At 43.2% G+C, this 13665-nt stretch overlaps 1 protein-coding gene across 1 annotated transcript in view; it reads right to left on the bottom strand.

The window, feature by feature from the left end:
- SCARB2 (scavenger receptor class B member 2) overlaps nt 1-13665 on the bottom strand; it is a 79497-nt gene that overhangs the window by 65088 nt on the left and 744 nt on the right. The gene's annotated exons all lie outside the window — the stretch shown is intronic.

Below are 13665 nucleotides of genomic sequence, written 5' to 3' on the forward strand. Positions count from 1 at the left end.
GAGACTACCCCAAAGTAAAAAGCTTCTGCACAGAGAAGGAAACCATCAGTAAAACAAAAAAGGCAACCTACGAAAGAGGAGAAGATATTTGCAAATGATGTATCTGATAGGGAGTTAATATCCAAAATATACAAAGAACTTACACAACTCAACACCAAATATGTATAATTTGTATTTGTCAATCATACCTCATCAAGGTGGAAAAAAAATGCTTGTTAGCCCAACTGGTTAAGTTTCTCTCCTTCCCAGCCTTGTTTACTCTCCTTCCCTGCCTATAAAAGAGGCTCCAGCAAATCACTGTCAAGAGTCCTCCCTAATGCATATCCCCTGCTCCCTATCGCACTAGTCCTTTCAAATAGTCTCTCCTCACCTAGGCTGGATTTGTTCTTATTTGAAGCTCCTAACTTTTGTGCCACGCTGCCTATTTTGAGTCAACACAGGCAGGCGAGAGGTGTTTTAGAAGGTTACATGGGCACAAGTGGGAAGGATGGCTTGGCTAGGATTATTGTAAGGATGACAGGAGGTTTCCGCAGAACGCTTATCTCAGGCCACACTCAAAACACTCAATGAATGGTAACTGTGATCTTGATGACTGCCACCTTCAGGGCGGGGAATCAAAGGTCTCGGTTTAAATTAAAAAAGGAATCATGTCTGTTGAAATATCGACAGTCCAGCAAATGTTAAACGATAAAAGAGAAAAGAAACCACACAGAAAGTCTTTAGTCATAATCCTCTCTTGTAGCTCTATCTATAATTCAGTTTAGACTGAGACAACAAGGAATTAGCAAAAAATCAGAAAGAACCAAAATGTCAAGCAGAAAAGAATGATTTAGTGAATTATGATAATTCACAGGCTGGAGTAGAAAGCAACCATTAAAATGATAAAGACTACAGGGAAATAAGCAACATGCTCATGATCTATGTTAAATGGAAAAAGACAATGTAAAATTTGTATATACATACAGAAGACTAGCAGATAAAATGCAAACATGAAAATATCAGGGGGGTAAAATCCAGATAATTTAAAAATTTTGATGTTTTCATTGCTGTCACATCTCTAAGCCTCTATGCTAACCATCTAACCACACACATCTCTGTGGGACAGGATTAGGAGGGGTCTTCCATTCTCTCTCATATTTTTCTGCATTGTTCAGTTTTTTTTTTTACAACAGAAATAAATTCCTTCTGGAAGCTGAAAAAATAATCATTCCCTTATTTTTTTTTAAGTGAAAATCTAAGACAGAAACTCAGATTCTACAAAATGTCATTAATAGGGCCTGAGGGAAAGGAGTAATGGATCCACAGAGAACCAACTTCATCAAGGCTTTTCCTCTGTCCTTGCAAAACAAAGGCGAGGCTGATGCCGCATCAGCTGTGGTCAGCTCTCCCACAAAAGCTCCAGGAGCTGCCATCCCCCACACTTGGCTTCACAGTATTTCTTTCCCTATTATTGCCGGGATGGCTGATTGAGCAGGCTGTATTCCTTGCTAACTCTTCCTGACACGCGTCACAGTGTGTGACAAATTTCAGAGTAGGAAAGGACTTACAGTCTCACGTATTTATTAAAGTAAAGAAAATCACCTCAGAATTATAAACCTCGAAAGAACCAGCAAGTATGAACGGACAGATGGGTTAACGGCCCGAGTTTATCTCCTTTGGTTTGCATCCAGCTCTTAGGCAACCAAAAATCCAAAGACAAGTAGAAGCGTTTCCAGAAAGGAGGGCTAAATCCTTCCCAGAAGAGAGGGTAAAACTGGCTGTTTTTACAACAGTCTGACTTGAACTTGTTTCTCCAAATGTCAAGTCGACTAAGACAGTTTCTCAGGATAGAAATAAACATCTAGTACACCAGAGTCCTTAACTAAACAGAGCAAATGCAAAGCCTAACAATGGAAGGGATCCTTGACAGCCTGCCAGAGTCACACTGATAGCAGATTCTGTTACAACCTGGGGTCCTCCTCACCATCTGCCTCCTGCCTCCACCCCATCGCCATCACCCCCCTCTCCCTGGCCACTCTTAGTGGAGTCAACACCCACACAAGTCTCACACCACTTTTTCTTCCATCCAAGTCTTGCCCTCGAGAGTGTTGGCTTTTCCTGCACCTTTAATGTGTCTCTTTTCCTCCACACCACGGTGCTAGATGTTTTTCAAGTCCCAGAGTGGACCGCTTGTCGTGTGTGTACACACACCAAGTAGAGAAGGAGAAGGGGAATGAAAGAACAGAGGGAAGTTCATAAATACAGTAGCCTCCTCATTTTTATCTCCTTCCTGAGACATTCCCTTCAGGTACCATAACTACCAGGGCCAGCTACTATTTCCTGAATCAGGAAGAGAGTCAGGAGTCAGGCAGGGGCTCTGCTAGGGCTTTATGCCACCATCTCCAAGCCTGACACGGACCCTGCAAGGTAAGAATTCCTATTTCTCAGGTAAGGAAATGGTGGTGCTGGCCTTCCCAAGTTCACAGAGCCAGTAAGTCAAGTCAAATCTGACCAAGTCCAGGTCTGTGGGTTTGCAAACCCCATGCTTGGCCCCTCTAGCAGCTGCTGGGAGACCACATCCCCCAGGGGAGAGCTGCCAGAATTAGCAAATAAAAACTGAGGCCACTCGCTTGAGTGCATCCCAAGTATTGCATGGATTATGTCACAAAGTACCTTAATTCTTAGGTGATGCATGCTGCAGGATTCAGGACCAACACACTGTGATGTCTGCAACTTACATTCAAATAATTTAAGAAAAAGTATATCAGAGAGATGAAATAAATATGGCAGGATGTTAACAACCGATAAACTGAAGTGAATCAAAATATTGCAAGAGATGTACTCACCAAAATATTATTCACTGCTTATCTGAAATCAAATGTGACTAGGTATTCTATATTTTATCTGGCAACCCCACCCCGGGGAGACTGTAAAACTATGGAGAAACCCTGATGTAGACTCCCAGAGCTTCCTGGGGAGTTAGGCCTTACCTCTGGAGGAAAGGAAACTAGGCAGCTGTGTGAAGTCGTGGTAAATTCCCAGGCTGGAACAGACACATGAGGGGCTGACGAGGGGAAAGCTGAGCTCCACTGTGTCCAGGTAGCTTCTCTGCCTCGTCATGCTAATGAGTCCAAAAAAGCCCCTCAAGCTCCTGCCAGAGGATGGTCCAGAAGAGGGCTTCATTTTGACCTGAAACCTCTAATTTCTACCCCCAGATCCTCAGGGCATTCAACTGTACACTCCCAGGGGCTTGCCCTGCAAAGGATGGATTCAGAAAGGAACAAGTAATAACCTTAACCTCAAGTCCGGAGAACGTCTGGCGCAAGAAGTCATGAATTCTGCCCAAGGCAACAAACCAGTTCCCTTGGTCACAAGGAGCCCATTTGCACAATTTAGACATGAAGGTGTGGCTTGGGAACAACTGATTGTCCTCACGGAGGATTCTGCCGCGGTAGTGACAGTTACCACACAAACCCTGTGATCCAACCGAGTTTTCCAGTTACACTAAATGAAACCTCAACGCAAGGTCCTAAATCAGTTTTACCAGGTGACTTTGGATATTGCTTATAAATTTTAGCCAAGTAGAACATGATGGATTTTTCCAGGCGTAATATTGTAGTACTACTACCAAAAGAAATATTGGAAAGATTATTGAGTCGGTGGTGAATCTGCAGTGTCAACAACCAAATTAATCATTTAAATGAAAAAACTTATTTTCGGTTTATTAGCCAATATGTATAGATTGAGAGATTTCTATGTGCCCAACAGCCATAGGCCGTGTTCTCACAAAGAAATTTAGCTAAGGACACAAAATTGGCACGCACGAAGCAGCCAGTGAACAATGATGTGTGAGGCTCAGGAATTCAGCCCAAAGGGGGTAATCATTTGGGTCATCTCAGTTGTATGGATCCATCCTAAAAGCCCCATCTGGACATCCCATGGGCTGTGGAAAGTCAATGTGACCAAAAACGGACTTGATTTTTCTCCCCTCATCCATCCTAGATCCTATCCTCCTATACACATCTCTACTCCTGATTCCGGAGGTGGCCTGGGCGGCAAAAATACCATCGATGGTCTCTTCTCTAGGCTCCTTTCAAATCCATTCTCCACCTCAGCCTCCAGAGAGTTCTATCAAAAGTGGCCTATGGGAGCAGACAGGATCAAGTCCGAGGTCCTTCCAGTGCTCACAGGATCAAGTCTGAGATCCTTCCCCTGCCCCACTCAGGGGACGCAGCCCGTCACCTGCCACTGTCTGTCACTCCCTCATAGGCACTTTTTTGCACCAGTGACACTCAACCACCCACGCCGCTTCCCAGGTAGAAGCTGGATTAGCTGCTTCGTGTGGGGGCTGACATGACGTGATACAGCCACAAGATACAACACATCCAAGTCAGCCAGATAGAGATCTTTCGGGAAGGCAGCACTAGGAGGGTTGCTGAACCAGCTGTCCCAGTATAAGCCACTTGCAAATGTTAAGAATAAGCACCAAGGGACCTGCATTAAGCTTGGACAGGAATAGGTAAAACTATTAAGGCAACTTTTGGGACTCAAGAGCGCTGCTGGTTGTTCTTTTAGTTCCACAGAGTGCTACTTAATAATTAAACACAACTTGAGCATCCACATAGCCACCTACATGGTCTACATTCACCCAGAGATAATGCAGACCAGCGCTGACAACCTGCCCTAATCGCACGTGAATGATTCTCACTAGACTCCAGGTTGATAAAACTCACCAAATATCAAAATACCAGGTGGTTTGCTTTGTTTTCTTAAAATTTCTCCCTGAGGGGCGCCTGGGTGGCTCAGTGGGTTAAGCATCTGCCTTCGGCTCAGGTCATGATCCCAGGGTCCTGGGATCAAGTCCCGCATCAGGCTCCCTGCTCAGCGGAGAGCCTGCTTCTCCCTCTCCCTCTGCCCCTCCCCCACCACGTGTGTGTGGGGGTGTGTGCGCGCGCTCTCTCTCTCAAATAAATAATCTTAAAAATAAATAAATAAATAAATAAATAAATAAATAAATAAATAAATAAAATTTCTCCCTGAAATGAAGCAAACCCAATCCAGACTCTCATAGTAATGTAAGCCCTTTGCACTGCTTACCTTATTTTATTGGTAAAAGAGATAAGCTGCCATTAACATTCTACCCTAATTCTCTGACCTTATTTTCACTCAGGAACAAATGCACTGGCATTTTTTTTTTTATGTCACTGTTGATGAGCTCATTTTGCTTTAATTGCAATTGTAATAATTTCAGCTAATGAGATCTGACAGTTGATGTTCCAACATTCGTTCACGTGGAAGGCTGCTACTCTGTCTATAAATGACAGACGGGACAACGGGGTGGACCAGCTAACCTGAAAAGCTCCTGCTACAGAACACCCACTAGACCACTCTCTAAATGTTTCCACATAATAATAAATGTGAAACCAAGGCTGAGAACTGCCAGCCCAAAGGGAGAGAAAGCAGCCACCAGATGGAAACCGAATCAAAGGACCAGGTGGCCAGATGTGTGTGCAGAGGGAGTGGTTGAAGGAGTGGAGGAGAAAGATGATTTTTAAGATGTGAATCAAGAAGAAGGGCGCCCATGAAAACAATACCCGGGTTCCATGTGGAACTTGTGGAGCTACTCTTATTATTTTACAACCTGCTGGCTTGTGATTATATCTCTGAGTTAATATAAGTGAAGCTTTCATCACTTATTTCGATCTTGGGCTCCTCTTCCTTCCATTACCACTGATTATCAGAAGTATAGCATTAAAAGCAACTCCCCTTAAAGTGGGACTTGCATGAGTGATTATGCTCTTCTAACAATGGCATTCTGCCTCTATTTCTCTAGAAAGAGTGTAAAACTCAGATGCTGATGGGGCCAGGTGGGTGTGATGAGTGAAGTGGATGCGAGTTTGCCCATTTGTTTGATGTCAAACCCTAGCGATAATATTCACTTCTCCATAGAACTATGCCCTCTTTCATTTTTTTCTCTCAGCCTCTTCCATTTCCTTTCTTTTGGTAAAGAGGTTTGGGTACAAACCGATATTTCTCTACTCTAAGAAAGACAACAGAGCAGGCACAAGGACACAGAGGGCACCTTCCCTGAACCTCCAAGCTAGGGAGCCGGCAGGAATGTGAGGTCCGTGGGCACAGGGAGGGGGCGCCCCTCTGAAGGGCAGCCTCATTCTGCTCAGACGGCTGCCACACAGGATTGTGGTGAGGCTAGCACGCAGGGCATCCACATGCTTCAAGTGAAGCTGGAAAGCTGCATTGTTGGGTGAAGTTTCTAGATTTCCTTTTTTTATTTTATTTTTTTAAAGATTTTATTTATTTATTTGAGAGAGAGAACGAGATAGAGAGAGAGAGAGAGAGAGCATGAGAGGGGGGAGGGTCCGAGGGAGAAGCAGACTCACTGCTGAGCAGGGAGCCCGACGCGGGACTCGATCCCGGGACTCCAGGATCATGACCTGAGCCGAAGGCAATCGCTTAACCAACTGAGCCACCCAGGCGCCCAAGTTTCTAGATTTTAAAAGGTATAGTAAGGCAATGACCACTGGCCTACAGAGCATAATAAAAATGTGAAGATAAACAACAACATGAACAATAATATGCAAACAAGATCATCCCTGAGTATGTAAATTTTCATCTACGCATCCTTGCATTCATCCAAGTAATACTTACTGAACATCTACTATGTATGACATTGCACTTGCTGGAATGGGAAGATGATACAAAGCTAAATATGGCAGGGCCCCCACCTTCAAAGACAGCTTTCAAGCCAGCTTTAAGTACTAAATTATGTCCTAGGGATTGACATTGTCATAGGCAGGGCTGACGCCAGAGGGGACTTTTCAAATAATTCAATTATAGAGATGCTGATGGTCCAGTCTAGTTTGATTAGCACACAGGGAAGACAATGATTCACTGATCCTGCATCACTGAGGACCCAAACTACTACTTTTAACCACGGACTTGCGTGGAAACTAAAGGAAGGTATACAACACACTAAACAAAGTCCTGGTGGCTTGAAAACATTAATAACATAGTTTCCGAATTGTTCTTACAGAAATATAACAGAGATACTATGTTATTTTTTCAAGTTATTCTAAAAATCAGCGTAATTAATTAAATGAAAACTAGATCAGCAGCTCTCAAAGTGTGGTCTGAGGACCTCGGGGGGGCCCCAAGACCCTCTCAGGGGGTCCACAAGGTGAAAACTATTTTCCTAATAATATTAAAACATTATCTGCCCTTTTCACGCTCATTCTCTCATGAGTGTAGAGTGCCGTTTTCTAGAGGCGGGCAGACATGTAACAATGTCATTGCTCTGACAGCTAATACGTGCTTGTGTACTCTTGTGCTTTAAAAATTTATCAGTTTTAATTTCTGATATTGTAAATATTGATAGCTATAACTCACAGAAACACAAGTTCTTTGGGGTCTTCAATTTAAGAGTGTAAAGGGGCCCAAGCCCCCCAAATTTGAATTAGAGCATAAATTCTGCAAGGGTAGGATTATGTCTACTTTATTCATGGATCCATAGCTCCTTAGCACATTGCCGCACAAATGGTCCACACTCGGTAAATATTTGCTAAATAAATGAAAGACTGCCAAAGCATATACATAAAAGTACTTTTAGATATAGACAGCAAACACCAAAAAGTGGCCTTATTTTCCTGAGTTGCTTTTGACTGGTTACCAGCTTTGATGAAAAATGGTCCCCGCATTTAGTACACTATGTATGTATAGCATATATCCTGATGACACAGGCCATAAATGCCTAGTCATTTGGCCAACATCCTATGTTTTCATTAATGATCTTACAATGCCACCTGCTGATTCTCCCCCAGGAAACAAGCAAAAGTCTGGCAGAACAGATGGCCCCTTTGCCATGGCCTGACAGAATGAAATCTTGCACTTTATTAAGAAAGCAAGAACGGTTCTCACAAGCAACACCCTTCCCCTCCTCCTACCCAAATCCTTCCTTTAATGTAAACTTGAAAAATGATAGTAACCACTAGTAGTAACATCCTCAACTGGAATTATCATCTCTTTCATATGTCAACTATACCAGATGAAATTAAAAGTAAATAAAGAGTGGGAATAGAAGCACCCCATTTTTGTAAAGTGTATCTGTTACTATATATGCATAAATAGAAGTGCGGAATAGTTAACACTAGGTTAACAGTAGTTATCTATGTTTTATTATTTTTTGTTGTATCTGGCTTTTTATAATGGCATGTATTTCTTATCAGAAAAATAAACAAAAATAAAGAATAAAATACGAAGGTTAAAAAAAAAAGGAATTGCCATCTCAAGGAATAAAGATGCAGGCTGCCATAATCACCATCCACACCAGTCACGGGCTTCATGGTTAGCTTTTTAACTTGGGGGCCAGTCCTAAGGAGTCTGATTCAGCAAGGCTGGCAGCATCTGCATTTTTGAAACTCTGTAAGTGATTTTGATGCAGTTCCTAGAGTCTAGGGACTACACTGAGACCTCCCGATTTACTCCACTGCCTTAACCATTAATAATGAATGCACTCATGGTCACCATGAATTAGTGAGATATTGAAAGAAACGTAATATGATTTTGATATCACCAGATCATGTTTCTAAAAGCCAGGGAGGAGTTGGATAATTTTGCTTAGGAGTTAAAAGAATCTTGCAAGGATACTGCCTCTGTTTAAGGATCTGTGATTTCTGCTTGTGCTGAGCCAATCACGTTACTCTGTTACACATTTGGAAAGGAGAAACCAAGATAAAGCCTGCTCATGGGAGGCTCAGCAGCTGAAGCATCACATAGGGTTGGGGCGGAGGAAGCCCTTGATGAGTAAACAGCCTGGGCACAATGAGTCAACAGAGGAAACACTTTGGTAGGGAAAAACAGAGGAAGGAGTGGGAGATACAGAGTATGCCCTGGGTCCTGCTGACTTTCCAGTTTCTACTGTCCTCTCAGGAGGCCTTACTGGCCTGTGGTTCTCACCCTCAGACTCCCATGTGCTTCCTTTTCCCGCTTTACAAAAAAAAAAAAAAAATCCAATCATTCTGAAGCCAGCTTGAGTGGGCTTTAGCTCCTTGCTCCTCTTTATTGCTAAGAAGTGGAGAACAGTGTGGTATGTGAGGATGTGAGGATAGAACGTATTGTCCACACCAGGGATCTTTTAAAAGAAAAGAGGGTGCTAGTAATTGTGCCAGGACAACAGGTGTAAATAAACCAGGACTGTTGCAGGCAACAGGCTCTATGGTCATCCTTGGGTTGGGAAAAGTGATTTAGGACACCCAGCTTGCATGCCTAACCCTACCCCTACCTCTCCATCTGGCCTTCAATTATCTGCCTTTCCAGCGGCACATTAATATAAAGGCAATTTGGTACCCACCGCCATCTATTTTAAAACTGATGTGGGCTCAGTTTCCTTGACTATAAAATAACAGATTCAGTGATGCTTCAGGTTTTCTCTTATTCTAAGGTTCTAAGTCTTCATAACCCTGAAAAGAGGCAATTTGGGGGGATGAGGTAGATAGGGAAGAAGGAGTCTTTTAAGATTACATATAGTTGAGCGCTGTGAATTGTGTTAAGACTGATGAATCACAGACCTGTACCTCTGAAACAAATAATACATTATATGTTTAAAAAAAAAAAGAAGGCAGCAGGAAGGGAAAAATGAAGGGGGGGACTCGGAGGGGGAGAAGAACCATGAGAGACGATGGACTCTGAGAAACAAACTGAGGGTTCTAGAGGGGAGGGGGGTGGGGGGATGGGTTAGCCTGGTGACGGGTATTAAGGAGGGCACGTACTGCGTGGAGCACTGGGTGTTATACGCAAACAATGAATCGTGGAACACTACATCAAAAACTAATGATGTCATGTATGGTGATTAACATAACATAATAAAATAAAAGATTACATATAGTTGATCATCTTTACATAAACGTACATGAAGATGTTTAACTAATTCTACTTTAAAAAAGAAGACCCCCACATATTCACCATTAATGTTATTTGGTTAAATTATCAATGACTCTATCTTATTTCTTGAGGCCTCAGCAGAATAGCCCCAAAGTTCTATGACTCCCAAAAGAGGCTGGCTGTTCTTGCGTGCCCAGAGTCTCAGGTCCTGGCCAAGGATAAGTATATTTGTCCCGTTCACCTCGTCCCTGACACCTAATGTTATCATCCTTCTTTGGCCTGTGATTAGGAAGCAAAACATGTGAACAGTCTCTTTCCTTCTACTGGTTCCCTTGCCAGCCCTTTTCTTTTTAGCCAGCCCAGACTCTGGCTGGCTCTGCATTCCCATTTCTAGGAGATGTTCAAACTGTCGGTGAGTCCAGGGGCAAATTTAATATTCTGAGCTGCAAAGCTGCTCTTGAACAAAGCTCACATGCCTGTATCACAGAGGCTCAGAAGTTTGGAAGGAGAAGGAAACTTATCTACTACATAAGCTTCAGCTCACAGATGACAAAATAATAGCCACAAACAATAACAACTGTTAATATTTGGGCATTCTGCAAGGTGTTGTGCTAGATGTTCTACGTCAATCCTTTCATGTCATTCTTGGAACAACCCTAAGGCAGGTATTCTTATCACTCCCATTTTCAAAGTGAGAAACCCGAGCCTTTGAGGGGTTCAATATTTGCTACTTGGCTTCCTCAACTTAATCCAAAGATTTGCTAGTGACAGGAAAAAAAGAATTTTCACTGAGGTCTGCTGATTCCTAGAACACTGTTCTTCCAACTCAAATGACCAAAACTGAGACAACAGGCATTTACTGTGTACCTACCTTGGACCAGGCACTGTGCTAGATGCCAGGACAATTAGTGGCCTTACCAAGTGAGACAGAACATAAAATTCTGCCCTTCCAGGCTCTGGGGAGGACACAGAGATTGAATGGTTTTTGCAGAGCTCTGTGTTCAGGGCAGTCAGAATGCTTCAGGGACGCCTGACTGGCTCAGTTGGTTGAGCCTCCAACTCTTGATTTTGGCTCAGGTCATGATCTCAGGGTCCTGAGATCGAGCCTGGTGTCCGGCTCCGGGCTCCGCACGGTGTCTGCTTCTCCCTCTTCCTCTGCCCCTCCCCTCTGTCTTTCAAATAAATAAATAAATGAAATCTTAAAAAACAAAAACAAAAAACCCCAAAACGAACACTTGCTCAGAGTATCCCCCGAGAAGTGGGTGTTAGAAAACAAAGAGGGAGACATTACTATGCCTGTTTTGCAATTGAGAAAATTGAAGCAGAACAAATTGTAGGGCTTGCCCAATACAAGGTGGCAACCAGTGAGGCCAAGAATGGAAACAAACTGTCGTGGTTCCTTCCACTCCATTCAGTGGGCAAAATGTAAATCTCCCTTTAATCTTAAAATCTTCCCTGCAAATTTTCCTAATAGAAATTATGTTACCATGCTTCTCACAATTAGCCAAACCTACTCATTTGAATGGCATCCCTTTCCTCTCTTCTCTTTTTTTGATATAGACAAGCCAGGGCATGGATAATCTTCAAATGGAAAAAAACCCTAAGAACTGGGAGTATCAGAGTGGATTTCATTACAACTATACTAAGGTCAAGTTATAAAGGAATTGTTTTGTGATGACGCCTCTGGACGTGATGGAGGCAGCCATGACTGATCAGCTATCCCCTGCCTGATACTGTGCTGGGTGCTTTACACAGGTTAGCTCACTCAGTCTCCCAACGGCACACACAGATACAGGTCCTGGGTTCGTGGGAAGCTTATACATTGTGAGGAGACCCTTCCTAAGAAAAAGAAAATTTTGGTTACAGAATTAGGTACAGTGTGTTGGAAGGGCTTGTGCAAATGAGGACCTGAAGCGTAAGTTTTGTGTGCTTCCCAGTAAATGCACCACTGTGCCTAAGATAGCTAACATCCTCACTTTCCCAAGTAATAAAACTGAGGCTCAGAGAAGTTAAGTAACTTGCCCAGAATCAAAAAGCTTGCAAATGGTAAGGCCGGGATTTGAACACAGGGTGTCTGACTTCAAATCTCATGTACTTTGTCTGTACTCACGTGGCTTCTAACAAAAACAAAACTTCTTTACAAAGCACTAACTATATCCCATGAAAATTACCCATTTTCCCTAATAATTCTTATAACCTCTCTATTCTCCTGAGTTGTTATTATTCCCATTTATAGAATTCTGGGAAGCCCAGAATCAAGGAAGGTTAAGCACCTGGTCCAAGGTCACCCAGCTAGTACATGGTGGAGCCAGGATTCACGTGGAAGACTGTGGACTGCAGAGTCCTTACTTACTCTGTTCCACTATCCCATGCTACCACACTGCAGGTGACCCGGGAGAGGGGAATGGTAATGATGGTAATGCGTGACCTCTGGCTCACTTACAATATTCCTGTCTGCTGAAACTAGCCCTGTCATCTAATTTCATATGCCATGCTGTTCAGTGTTCTGTAATAGGGTGGGGCAATTCTGAAAATCCACTTCCCCTGTACTATGATTTATTAGTCTGATCAGAGTGCATTCCTCACAGAGAAGACCACATAAAAAAGTCAATCATCAAATATCAGTGCAAACTCAAGGCCCAGGCAAGCTGCCTTACAGCCACCTCCCTACCTGCCCATGAAATGGAGACCCACAGAGCATCTGAGGGCTGGTAATATCTGAGGCACCAGGGAGACCACTCATCTCATGGAGCTCTCCGGAAACAGCCTTTTAAAACCACACAAGAAGATTCACATACTGACTATAATTGGATTGCTTAACTCTGGTCATCCAAGCAAGAGTTTATATCCTTAAACAATCTTGCCATGGATTTACAGGTGGCCAGAAATAGAGAAGATTATATTTGGTTTTTTCCTTGAACACAGGTGCTCAGGGAAAACAGTGGTCTTTGAGAAGCTCAGACAGTGAGCTTCATCCTCCCACAGTAACGTGAACTTTAAAATTAAATTATGCTTTACCATGACTTTTTTTTTTTTAATTTGCCTTGAACTGCCAGATTTCAAGTAATTGATGGCTTTTGGCAACCTCTACTAAAGGAATATATCTCTTGCCACCGGAATGAGACAACTTGACTAGCTGGGAGTTCGGTGATCAAACTGGCTTTTTAGTCCAGGCCACAGCAAGTGCAAACCATGGGGCTATGGGTGCTAACAAGAAAGGCTGCTCCAGTGATTTTTTTTTTTTTTAAAGAAAAAGTGATCCCAGTAACTCTCTCTTGTTCCCCTTTCCACACAGATTGGTGGATGTGGGTGAAAAGCAGAAGGAATGAGCACTGGGAAAGTCAAATGACTCAGAAGTCTTCTGAAATGACCAGCTCTCCAACCCGCTCATCTAGGGTAAGAGACAGGTTCAGATTCTTTCAAGAATCTAAATGCATCCTTGCCTGAAGCTTATGGTTATTTAAGAAGAGCACGAATTCATGGTGAGACAAAGCAACCCAGACTGTTGGTATGAGATACCACATGTTTAGTCTGAGGGAAACCAGCACAGACTTTGATGGACTGAAATGTCACGCAGCCCAGAGGCCTGGCCTCCCTACCGACAGACCTGCCCAGTCCAGGAAGACAGGAACACAATAGACCGCACAGCCTCTCTGCATCCCCTGCCCCACACCACTTCAAAGGCCACAGCAAGCAGCCAACAAACCTGCCTGGGCTGTGGTGTTTTTCGTTTAGTTTTGTTTTTTCATGAAGTGGGAGGGAAATAAATATGTTTGCGCCGAAGACAGACTG

Source organism: Callorhinus ursinus, unplaced genomic scaffold, assembly GCF_003265705.2.
Source record: "Callorhinus ursinus isolate GAN/ISIS: 27379988/994484 unplaced genomic scaffold, GSC_fseal_2.0 scaffold4, whole genome shotgun sequence".
Classification (NCBI taxonomy): domain Eukaryota; kingdom Metazoa; phylum Chordata; class Mammalia; order Carnivora; family Otariidae; genus Callorhinus; species Callorhinus ursinus.